This window comes from Coenobita brevimanus, chromosome 101, assembly GCF_032717465.1.
Source record: "Coenobita brevimanus isolate Jiangsu-jjx chromosome 101, ASM3271746v2, whole genome shotgun sequence".
In the NCBI taxonomy this organism is placed as follows: Eukaryota; Metazoa; Arthropoda; class Malacostraca; order Decapoda; family Coenobitidae; genus Coenobita; species Coenobita brevimanus.
Window position 1 is genome coordinate 64,527,837 of NC_137054.1, and position 11,961 is coordinate 64,539,797.

An 11,961-nucleotide genomic window follows, 5' to 3' on the forward strand; every position below is an offset into this window, starting at 1 on the left:
CACTTTCTCCCTTTCCTTCATTCTCATACGGCCTGGGTTCACTGTTGCCAACCCTTCCGCCTTGTTTTTACATTTTTCTCTGTCTCTGTCTCTTTGTTTATCTATTAATTAATCTTTATTTGTCTATAGTTCACATTAGCATTGCCGGGTTCAGTCTGTCCAGATCAAGAGTCTCCGTTTTCTATATCATCTCTTCATCTGTTCATCCTTATCTCTGTCTGGACATGAGGCAACAGACGTTCAATCCACCGCCATGAGTTGTATCTCTTGTTTACCCGTCCCAGCCTCGGAGCGCCTTGGGGACGGGTATTGTTTTCACTCGGTTTGTCTGTTTGTCTGTTAACCACTTTATGAGAAAACTATTGGTGCAATTTTGACTAATATTACAGGGATGATGGGGTATTACCTTCTGATCACCTGATTAAATTTTGGGTCAAATTGGGCCAAGGCTCAGGCTGTAGGCCCCCCCCCCCCAAAAAAAAAAAAAAAAAGTGTTTTCGCCATAACTCCTTCCAAATTCGTTATATCGACGTGAAACCAAAACCTAAAGGTGCATCTTTCAAATCTGCATCCTATAACATGCCTCATTACATCGGGAGTAACCCCCAGTTAGCGGTAGGGGGGGCAATGTCAGGTGGGTCGGGCCTAAAATTTCAAATGGGCATAAAATAATCAATTTTCACCCGATTTACTCCAAATCTGAGATGTGACATCTTTGACTAGATATCCAATTGTGTTTATACGTCAGCACTAAAATGACTGCCGGGGACGGGTTTGCTGTGCTTTGGCACCGCTTCTTATACTGTTTATTTCTTCCTGTATCTAACTACCAAATAAATTTACGTGTCTTTCTGTCAGTATATCTATGTATTCATCTATCAGTCTGTCTGTCTCTATCAATCTATCTAAATATCTGTCTGTCTATCTGTCATTCTGTCTACGTGTATATACGTTATTCTACCTTAATCTATCTATCTATTTCGTTGTGTATGCCTGTCTTTCATTTTGTCTTATTCTACCTATCTATCTGTATATCTCGCTCTGTCTGCCTGTCTGTCATTCTACTATATTCTATCTATCCATCTATCTATATATCTATCAGTCTATATTCAACAGCAGGTGTACATCAGGTGGCAGGGGTTGGTTGTACCGACATGATACACCTTCAGTACGATGATGTAATGTATATTATACTGATGGTGACAACACAGGTTTTTCTTCAGGTGGCAGCCCCCTAGTAGAGCAGGGGTTACTGTAGACGATACCCAACCCCTCCAGTTCCAAAAGTCTACCTTAAGCTGCATAAAACCGTCTGCAGAGACGAAAAATAACATGACAAATAAGGACATGAGACTGGCCACAGTCCAACGGCCTGGCTCTGCAACCCAGGCCAAGACTGGCCACAGTCCAACGGCCTGGCTCCATCCAGATCCGCTCCAGCAGCTGCAACGGCGTCACTACAGGAACCTTCGATCCGACACCTTGCTGGGATAGTGAAACTTGGCAATACGATCCCGTAGACTTCATCCCGGCTTGCTACCACATTACTGCACATTACACTGCTTGTCTTATCAGTCAGCTGTTACTACAACAAGGCAGGACAGGTGCCTGCTCCCACACACTTTCCTTTCTTAATAACCTCCCGCACGCCCCCCTCACACACAATTACCCATACTTACATCCAGCACGCTACACACTATCTTCTCTATCCTTTGATATCTTTGCCCAACCAAGGCGTAGGATTTCCTGTCACTCCACTACTGGCAAACTGAACCCTGAGGGAAGGCCGTTTAGGGCCGCCACGAAGGGGGTCACTAGGTGAGTGGGGAGCCAGGGAGTGGCAGGACGGCAAACCTCTGATAGGGTTAGGTTCCCCATGAAGGGCAGTCTAGTGTAGGTGCAGGGGATCCCTCCTCACTAGGCTCTTTAGAGAGTGGAGGAGGTTAAAACCCAGCACTGAGGACCACAGGCATAGGTAGGCCTGGCCAACAACTTTCTCTCCCTCTTTACCGGCACAGTGAGCCACAAACCCCGTCCAATGACCGACACTTCTAAAGGAGCCATCCAGAAAATCTCGCCCCCCCCGCCCCCCGGAGCAGCTGTAGTGTGGCAGGGGCAAGCCGCCGTCCCGGACCAATGTCTCCCGCACGGCGAAAAAGACCCAGTCCCATAAACCTATCGCTGACCCCAAACGACCAAGAACCCCAGAGACCTCAGAAGAAGAAAATACGAAACAGAGAGCTGATAACCCTGATGCAGCAAGTCCTCCTGCAGCCTCTGACAAAGACGACTTTTCCTGCCCTTCCCAAGACGTCATTCCTGCTCCCTCTACTAACGTCTACAGCTGGAATCGAGCCATCTCACAACCTAATCCCGAAAACCACCTTCCTCACCGAGGTCAAGCCGGTGCCACGCACGCTCCCCCAAGCACAGAGGAAGAAGATGACATCATACTCGTCACAAAGAAGAAGAAAAACAGAGGGACCAGACCCAGCAAACCATGCCCACTAATGACTCCACCTGCCCTACAGCCCCTCAGAACTCGAGAAACGAAGATGCCTCGACCAGACTACGTTGCCAACCCCAACGCCGTCCCTCACCACGAAGGGCTCCTGCAGTATCTGTGAGACCCCAGCCTCGCCCAGACATCCCCTACCCAGCCTTCCTGGTCCCAAAACAAGACGCCTTCCCGACGACCGCAGAACTGGTGATGGTTCTGGAAGAAGAACACCCCGACCTCAGGTTCTTCTCACAATGAACGAGACTACATCCTAGTGTTACACCCCCTCGACAGATCATCCCTAGAGATCCTCCAGTCCTGTCACACAACCGCGGGGAAACCCATACTCATGACCAAAATAGACCCAAACCTCACCACACGGAAAGCCATTCTCATGGGGTTCAACCGGCAGTTACCCCTAGACCCCATCCTAAAGCACCCACAACCGGTTACAACCAAATGCCCCAATTGCTGAGGACACCATCACACATGGAAGAGGCCATGCCTTGCCCGACATGAAAGAGTACGAAGGAACATCGAGGGACAGAGTGGGTGCAAGAGAGATTAAAGTCTTCTCCCGCCCCCCCCCCCGCCCAGGCACATTCGTCAGCAAAACAGCACTCCCCCCAACATCTCACGTCCCAAGGCGAGTTCCCCCCTCTCCCAACAAGCCAACCTCATCCCAGTGCACCCAACCCTCTGCAGCCAAATCCAGCCACTTCCAACCGAACTCCCCAACCCACAACCACCCCTCCACCAACCCAAGCCAACTCACCCATGGAGGCCTCACCTCAAACCACTCCACCCTCACAAACCCCATCCCCACCAACGACAACAACCTCCTTCTCCACCTAAACCATAATGACAGTCATAGGCATACAGTTAGGCCAACCCCTGGACCCCACAGCGCTATACCCTGTAGCTTACAAAACAGTGGACGAGTGGATGAAAAACCCATACCCCTGTTCTGACATCAACTCTCTCCCCAGAACGAATCAACCATCCCACCAGAACCTCAGTTGAACCCCAAAACCCAACTCCCCACCCCTCCTACTCAGCTCCATCCCCGAACACTCAGGAACAGAAAACCAAAGAACACAAAGGGAGAGCCAACTCCTTGGAAGACAAAAGGGGAAGCCAGGCACGCTCACGTTCACCACTGGAGACCAAAGAACCCCGATCACCAACGACTTTGAGTCCCGCCAACACGCCACTGAAAACCACAGGGATCCAAGAAACCAAAATCCCGAAACTTTTCCACAAGCCAGACGTTCCCCCCTCCCACCAACACGACAATATAGCCCTCCCGACACCCTCAACATTGTCCAGTGGAACACACTTGGGCTCAAGAATAAACGAACACTATTAGAGGAAATTGGACATCGAGACAAAGTAGACGTTTTCCACCTCCAAGAGACCCTCATCCCAGCACATCACTCCTTCAGACTGAGAGCGTTCGCCCCCTAATCCCTCCCAATGCTCGCAACGGCCCCCAGGGCTGTGCCATTCTCGTAAAAAATCGTATTCTTGCCACACCAACACGACCCCCTCCTCACTAGAGAAGAAACAGAAATACCTGCAGGGTGTCAGTGTCATACTCGGGACGGAAACCTGCATGCCTTTAACGTCTACTGTAAGCCAGCGACAGAACTAGACCTCGCAGAGCTATTAACAGCTGCTGTTAACCAAGCAACCCTCATTGGAGGCAATTTTGCGCATCACCCGCGGTTGGGATCCCCAACTTATATAAACCAGGCCGGTCGACACATAAATGCGCTCCTGGACGAGACTGATGAGATCACACTCCTCAACGACCCCAGCGAACCCAATCACCTACAGGGAGGACGCCTCGACTGAACATTCACCTCCACAATCATGGCCCCCTCCCCTTGCTCAGTGGAACATAAAACCCAACCTCACATCCGATCATCAAGCCATCCTCATCTCTCTCCCCTGCGCCTCACCATCAAAACCCCCGGGACCACCCCCACGGTATAACACAAAGAAGGGAGACTGGATTCTCTTCCATTCCTTCCTCGAAAAAATATTAATCCCACTACAGCCCTCGCAACACCTTGACGAACATGAGGCACAAATTACCTCAGCCATTCAGACTGCAGCAGACATATCCATCCCGCTGACCTCCAACTGTCACCGCCATTACAAGGACCACTGGTTCTATTGTGACAGGGTGAAAGAACTAAATCACCGTCTTAATACCGTAGAGCAAAGAGATTATACAGAGCCAACCCCACCCCTGAAGGCAGAAAATACTTTCAAGCAGTCGCCCGCCTCACCACCACGGAGAAAAACAGGATAGAAGAAAGTAAATGGTTCGAGTGTTGCCGCTTCCTAGGAGCACACACTAAGTTAGGCACACTATGGCAAAAACTTCGAGCAGTTTCGGCCTCCTCCCCCCCTGCCGGTCAGGTCCCCCACCCACACTGACCCCCAAGGACAAGCTGAAAGACTAGCAGCAACATTCGCTGCTCACACATCCCCAAGGAATCTGCCACGGACTACCAGAGCACGACAGGATGCCCTACACCAAGGACGCACCGATTATCACTGCAAAAGCTCAGCCTAACACAACAGACCACCCGTTCACCATCCATGAGCTCGAGGAATCTCTCAATGCAAGCACAGACACAGCACCAGGCCTGGACTGCATCACATACTCTGTGATATCCAACATCGGCCCCATTGCTCGAGAAGCCAACCTTAGGTTGCTGAACCACTCCTGTAACAAAGGGGGGTTCCCCACAGTATGGAAAAAGGCGGCTATCCAACCTATTCTCAAGCCCAAAGACACTAATGCCTATCGACCTACCTCTCTCTTAAGCTGCCTCAGCAAAACTGCAGAACGAATGGTCTTATGCCACCTTCAGTGGATCACGGGTGCCCCACACGACCACCTCCTTGCATACACCAGAGGGAGAGGCTCTGCAGAGTGCTTCACCACCTTCCTCACAGAGCTACGAGGAGGACGGGGACTGGCCCGATTCCTGGAGCTTGAAAAGGCCTTCGAGCTTGTTTGCCCTGAAGCCATCCTTGCCGCCCTCACTCAGAAAGGAGTGAGTGGACGTCTCCTCTGCTGGCTCGAGGACTTCTTCAAGGACCAGGAGGCGCTAGTCCACTTCCAAGGGAGATCATCCTCCTTCCACAAACACTGGAACGGCACCCCACAGGGCAGCACCATCAGTCCAACCCTCTTAAGCATCCTAATGGAGAGCCTCCTGCACTTAAATCTTGGAACAGGAGTAAAACTACTCTGTTACACGAACGACCTGGCTCTCGTCATAAATAGAGGGCCTTACCACACCCAGGCACAAACAGCCCTGTCACGCCTAAATCAAGAGTTTGCTAATCTCGGCCTCAAAGTCAATACCAGGAAGACCAAAGCCCTTCCATTCGGAATGGCCACCCCCCCACAGCGTCTATGCCTTGGTGACACACCGATTGAATTTGTAGACTCCTACATATTCCTGGGCAAATGGTTCGACACAAGGCTTACCTTTCTGAAAGAGATTGATCACATAAGAGAAAGAATAAAACTCCGCCTCTGTGCCGTATGAGCATTAGTGGGTAGGGGTAATGGAGTCTCCTACCAGGTACTACGTCTCTTCTACATCTAAGCCATTAGATCCATCATTGACTATTGTGCACCAGCTCTACCCACCATTGATGCTTCCCTCAGCGCCAAGCTCGAAGTCGTCCAAAACGAGGCACTTCGCATCATCACAGGCTGCCCCCGATAGACCTGCCTCTGCAATCTCTGTATGGAATGCGAGGTCGAATCTCTGCAACACCGCATACTGGCAAGAACCGCTGGGCTGGCAGCCACACTGGCGTACAAAGCTTCCCCACTCTCCCCCCTGTATCATATAAAGGCCTCACTCAACAGACACCCTGACCAACTCACAAAAAACTGGTTCCACCGCACCATCCGAGGAATCAGAACCCTCGACATATCCCATCAGATAACCCAAGATCCAGACACAGCCAGCATCGACATACAGGACCCTGCACCATGGACACCGCTCCCCTTCAAATCTGTAGTGCCCAAAGTCACCGGCAAGGGTCACACGCCACCCAACGCCTACGTCTGGTACCCCTGGAAAGAATAGCCACTCTCACAACCCGACTCAGTCTCATACTACACCAATGGCTCAGTGGAACAACCCAGGGCCTGATCAGCCTTTGTATCCGGCGATAGGATATACAAAGCTAGAGAGAGCAATGGAGCCTCAACCCACCAGACAGAACTGGCTGCTATCACCAAAGCCCTGGAACATACCATAACAATTGGACAGCAAATACTATCATTATTCAGCCATCTATGTCCTCCGCCATCCAAACCGCCGAGACAACACGAAAATCATTTGTGATATACTACACACAGCCTCGTGCATTGCTAACTTAGGCAAATCAATAATTATCCACTGGGTACCCAGCCACGTCGGCATCTACGGCAATGAGCAAGCCGACAGAGCAGCGAAAACAGCCACCGCCCACCCTAGTATTGAAATCAATATCCCCATCAGCCTCTCCCAGATCAAACTTGCTATTAATAGACAGAGTACCCACCTAGTCATAGAAGAACACCAAACCTGTGCCTCCAACGAGTCTGCTTCTGGACAGTGGTACGCAGCAGCGACTCAAAATGAACCTATCATGGCCACCAAATACACCCCTAACAGACTCCTCACACGCCTACGTCGCCTCCGACTAGGCTACAACTGCCGCAACACCACAATAAACAACAGCCCCAACGAGACCTGTTACCATTACAACAATGAATCGTCCTTCCCTCTGTTACACTACATTCTTCGTTGTCCCGCTACTTCCCGACTGAGGACAGGACACACCTACCCTAACCCAGACCCTGCCCCAGCCGCCCCCTTAGGGGACCTCCGGACCTTGACAGAGGCAGCCACCTCTATAATACACTCAACCCCCCTGCAAACCCTTCTCGAACTGGTTGATACCGCCTGCCCACCTACATAAAAGACAAATCTCCTCTGACCGGACTAACAAAGGGCCTGGTCTCCAATAAATTTGGGGTAAACCTTTAAAAAAAAAAAAAAAAAAAAAAAAAAATAAAAACACTGCCTCTGCGACCCAGGCCAAGACTGGCCACAGTCCAACGGCTTGGCTCTGCAACCCAGGCCAAGATAAGGTGGTCATCTTTTTTTTCATTATCATCATCATCATCATTGTCATCATCATCATCATCAATTTCCGTGTAATCATTTTCATCAACATCAGTAATACGAAATAACCAACACAGTTACCATCACAGTCATTACCATCATCACTTAATTGTCAATAATAATTACAATCATCATCATCATCAGCGTTTTTTCTTTTGTTGTTCTCCCTTCCTCTGCATTATAATACATCATAACAAGGTACCAGCGAGGCAGGAGGCGAGATGCAGTAAGGTGGAGCGGCCTGGCACGCTGTGACAGGTGTACCGAGTTCAGCCCCATTCAGAGCTATTTCCGCCTTTTCATTCTCATTTTCTTTCTCTTGTGTTTTCTTTCTTTCTCTTTTTTTTTTCTCAAATTTTATTTTTTAATGTCCTTTCACACGTTCATTTCCTTTTCCTTCTCTCTTACACCTTTTGGTCTCCTTTTTATCCAGTTTTGTTCTCCCTCTGTCAAATTCTTTCACATTATCTTTCTTATTTCTGTACTGTTTCTCATTTTATATCATCCATTTCCTTTTATTCATTTCTTCGTCATTGTTTCTTTCCCATCTTTCTTTCTTTTTCCCTCCATCATATTCCCTAACAAGGTACACGGGCAGCAGGAGGTGAGATGAAGTAAGGTTAACATCATCATTATCATTTTCGTCATGTTGCATAAAACTTATTGGCGTTCAATGGTATATTAAGACTACTATTGCTCTACATCCTGTCCATAGCACTTCTTCATGACTTTCACTATATTCTAGACTCGTTTGTTACAGCTCAGCATTCAAGATGGAGAGATGGCAATGTAGTGCCAAGATAAAGTGTACTGAGTATTAAAGCATTATAAACAGCAAGATGGGTAGGAGGCGATATGGAGGAAGGTACAGCGGCTGACACTACCACACGTGTCCTACCTGCCATCTACGCCCACCACACCTCCTGCCACCACTTATAACTGTGGACATCTTACTGGTTCTCTTCCTTGCTTTCTGGCTTCTGTCTCTTTGTCTCATTATTGTTCTTAATTCTCCTTTTCTTTATTTCTTTTTTGCCTTCCGTTTTTTTACCTGCATTTCTATTTTCCTCTCTTTCTTTCACAATTGCTTTTTCCTATGTTTTTCCTTTTATTTTCTGTCCTCTTTACTTTTTTTCCCTTTTCGTTCTGTCTCCCTTGTCTTTCTTTCTTTCTCCATTGCTTTTTCCTGTCGTTGTCTTTTTCTTTTCTGTCCCCATCACTTTCTTTCTTCCCCCTTTCGTTCTGTCTCCCTTTTCTTTCTTTCACCAACGCTTTTTCCTGTCTTTTTCTTTTTCTTTTCTGTCCCCATCACTTTCTTCCCCCTTTCGTTCTGTCTCCCTTTTCTTTCTTTCACCAACGCTTTTTCCTGTCTTTTTCTTTTTCTTTTCTGTCCCCTTCACTTTCGTGTTTCCCTTTTTCGTTGTGTCTGCAACACACTACAGCGTCAGAAGCTACAAGAGAGCTGGGAGGCGAGGTGAAGTACGTTGCAGCGGCTGGCACTCCACTACACCTGTATCCAGTTAACACCTGGACTTATATATATATAGGCGTTCACTCTTCTTTATTTCTTTCTCTTTGTCTTTCTTTTTCTCTTTCGTTATTTTTTATTTCGTGTCCCAGTTGATTTGTTCTTCCCTCTTTTGATTTTTCGTTTTCTTTTCTTTTCGTATCATTTTTATCAACATATCTTTCAGTCTCATTTCTCGTAATTTTCTTTCATCCTTTCTGTCTCATTTTATGTTCTTATTTACATTTTTTCCTACTATTTTACAGCATCACAAGCTACAAGAGAGGTAGGAAGGGAGATGAAGTAAGGTGGAGCGGCCTGGCACTCTACTACACCTGTACTGAGTTAACACCTTTACCAATTATACTTTATTTACTTCTTCCAGTTTCTGTCTTTCATTCTGCCATTTTTTCATATTTTGTATGTTTCTCATTCTCGTTCAATTTATTTTTCAGTTTTTTCCTCTTTCTCTCTACGTTCTTTGTCGTTGCGTTTTTTTCATTTTCTCTCATTCATTGTCTGTTTTCCTTGTTTCCTTCTTTGTCCTTTCTCCATTTCGCTCTCACTCCAGTTCTTTATTCCCTTCTCCTGTCTGTCTTTATTGTATTACTGGAATAAAGGAACAAGAGAAGGAGGAGCCAAGGTGAAGTAAAGTGGAGTGACCTGTGACTCTTATAAGGGTGTAATTCCACCCAGTACCTCTCTCTCTCTCTCTCTCTCTCTCTCTCTCTCTCTCTCTCTCTCTCTCTCTCTCCACTATATTACAGCAATATAGCAACACGACAAGTAGGAGTCAAGGTGAAGTAAGGTGGGGCGGCCTGGGACGCTAATAAAGGTGTCTGATGTTCCACCCTTAGCCACACACTGGGTTCCTTTTTATTTCCATCTTTATTTCTTCTCTCTCTCTCTCTCTCTCTCTTGGTTTATGCGTATTTTTTGTTCTTTTGCTTTTCTCTTTTTTCCGTTCATTAGCTTTTCTTCATTTAATATTCTTTTCATCACACTGGTTTAATTTCTTCTTCCTGTCTCCCTTTCATTATCATTTTCTATATTAGATCTTATTTTTCTTTTTTCTTTGTATTGATTTTTTTTCCAATTATGTCGAGCTTTGTTTTCCTATTATTTCTTTTTCTTTTTCTTTCACCCAATTCTATCATTTTTTTCATCCTTTCTTTCTGCACTGTACAAGAGAGGTGGCAGGCGATAGGAAATAAGAATATCATCCCCTATTAACCTGCTTTACCAGCACTACCATCATCACTACAAGTATCATCATCATCACCACAAGCATCATCATCATCATCATCATCATCACCACAAGCATCATCATCATCATCATCTTCATCATCACAAGTATCATCATCATCATCGTCATCATCGCTACGATCACCATCACTTTTATCGTATTCACCTTCACCGTCATTGTTATAATCATAATCATCATCATCATCATCACCACAAGCATCATCATCATCATCATCATCATCTTCATCATCACAAGTATCATCATCATCATCGTCATCATCGCTACGATCACCATCACTTTTATCGTATTCACCATCACCGTCATTGTTATAATCATAATCATCATCATCATCATCATCTACAAACATTTAGGCAATAAATCATAGCATCGCAGCTACAAGAGGGGCAGGAGGCGAGATGAAATAAGGTGGCGCGGCCTGACACTCTACTATAAGTGTATTGAGTTCAAACTTTTACCTTTATATCTTTTTCTCTCTCTCTCTCATGTCTGTCGTTCTTTTTTCTTCTATTTACGTAAAATTAATGTTGTTTCTCGTCTTTTCCATTCTGTCCGTTTCTTTTCCAATCTTTCTTCGTCTCTTTTCCTTCCTTCTCCATTTTTTTCATTTTTCTAAATGCTTGTCTTTCATCTCTTTACACGTTCAGTTCTTTCATGTTTGTTGTCTTTCTTTCCTTTCTTTCTTCGCTGCATGAGAGAGGTAGGAGGCAAGACGAAGTTATCATCAATATGAACGTACATCATAATCACAGTAATAATCACCGTCATCATCATCACCACCACCAGCACCACCACCACCATCATCATCATCATCATCATCATCATCATCACTATCACATCCTCCTCCAAACAGTTATCATTAATTAATTATATTATCTTTATTAATGTCATCCTCCTCCTCCTCCTCCAACTAGTTAGGATCAGAATCGACTTAATCATCATCATCATCATCACCATTATCATCATCATCATCATCACCATTATCAATATCACTATCATCATCATCATCATCATCACTATCATTATCATCCTTCAACCAGTTAGGATCAGAATCGACTTAATCATCATCATCATCATCATCATCATCACCATTATCAGTATCACTATCATCATCATCATCACCACTACATTATCATCCTTCAACCAGTTAGGATCAGAATCGACTTAATCGCCTTTTCTAATACCAGTATCATCATCATCATCATCATTATCAGTATCACTTCATCATCATCATCATCATCACTATCATTATCATCCTTCAACCAGTTAGGATAACAATCGACTTAATCACCTTTTCTAATACCAGTATCATCATCATCATCATCATCATTATCACTATCATCATCATCATCATCATCATTATCATCCTTCAACCAGTTAGGATCAGAATCTACTTAATCACCTTCTCTAATACCAGTATCATCATCATCATCATCATCATCATCACTATCATTATCATCCTTCAACCAGTTAGGAT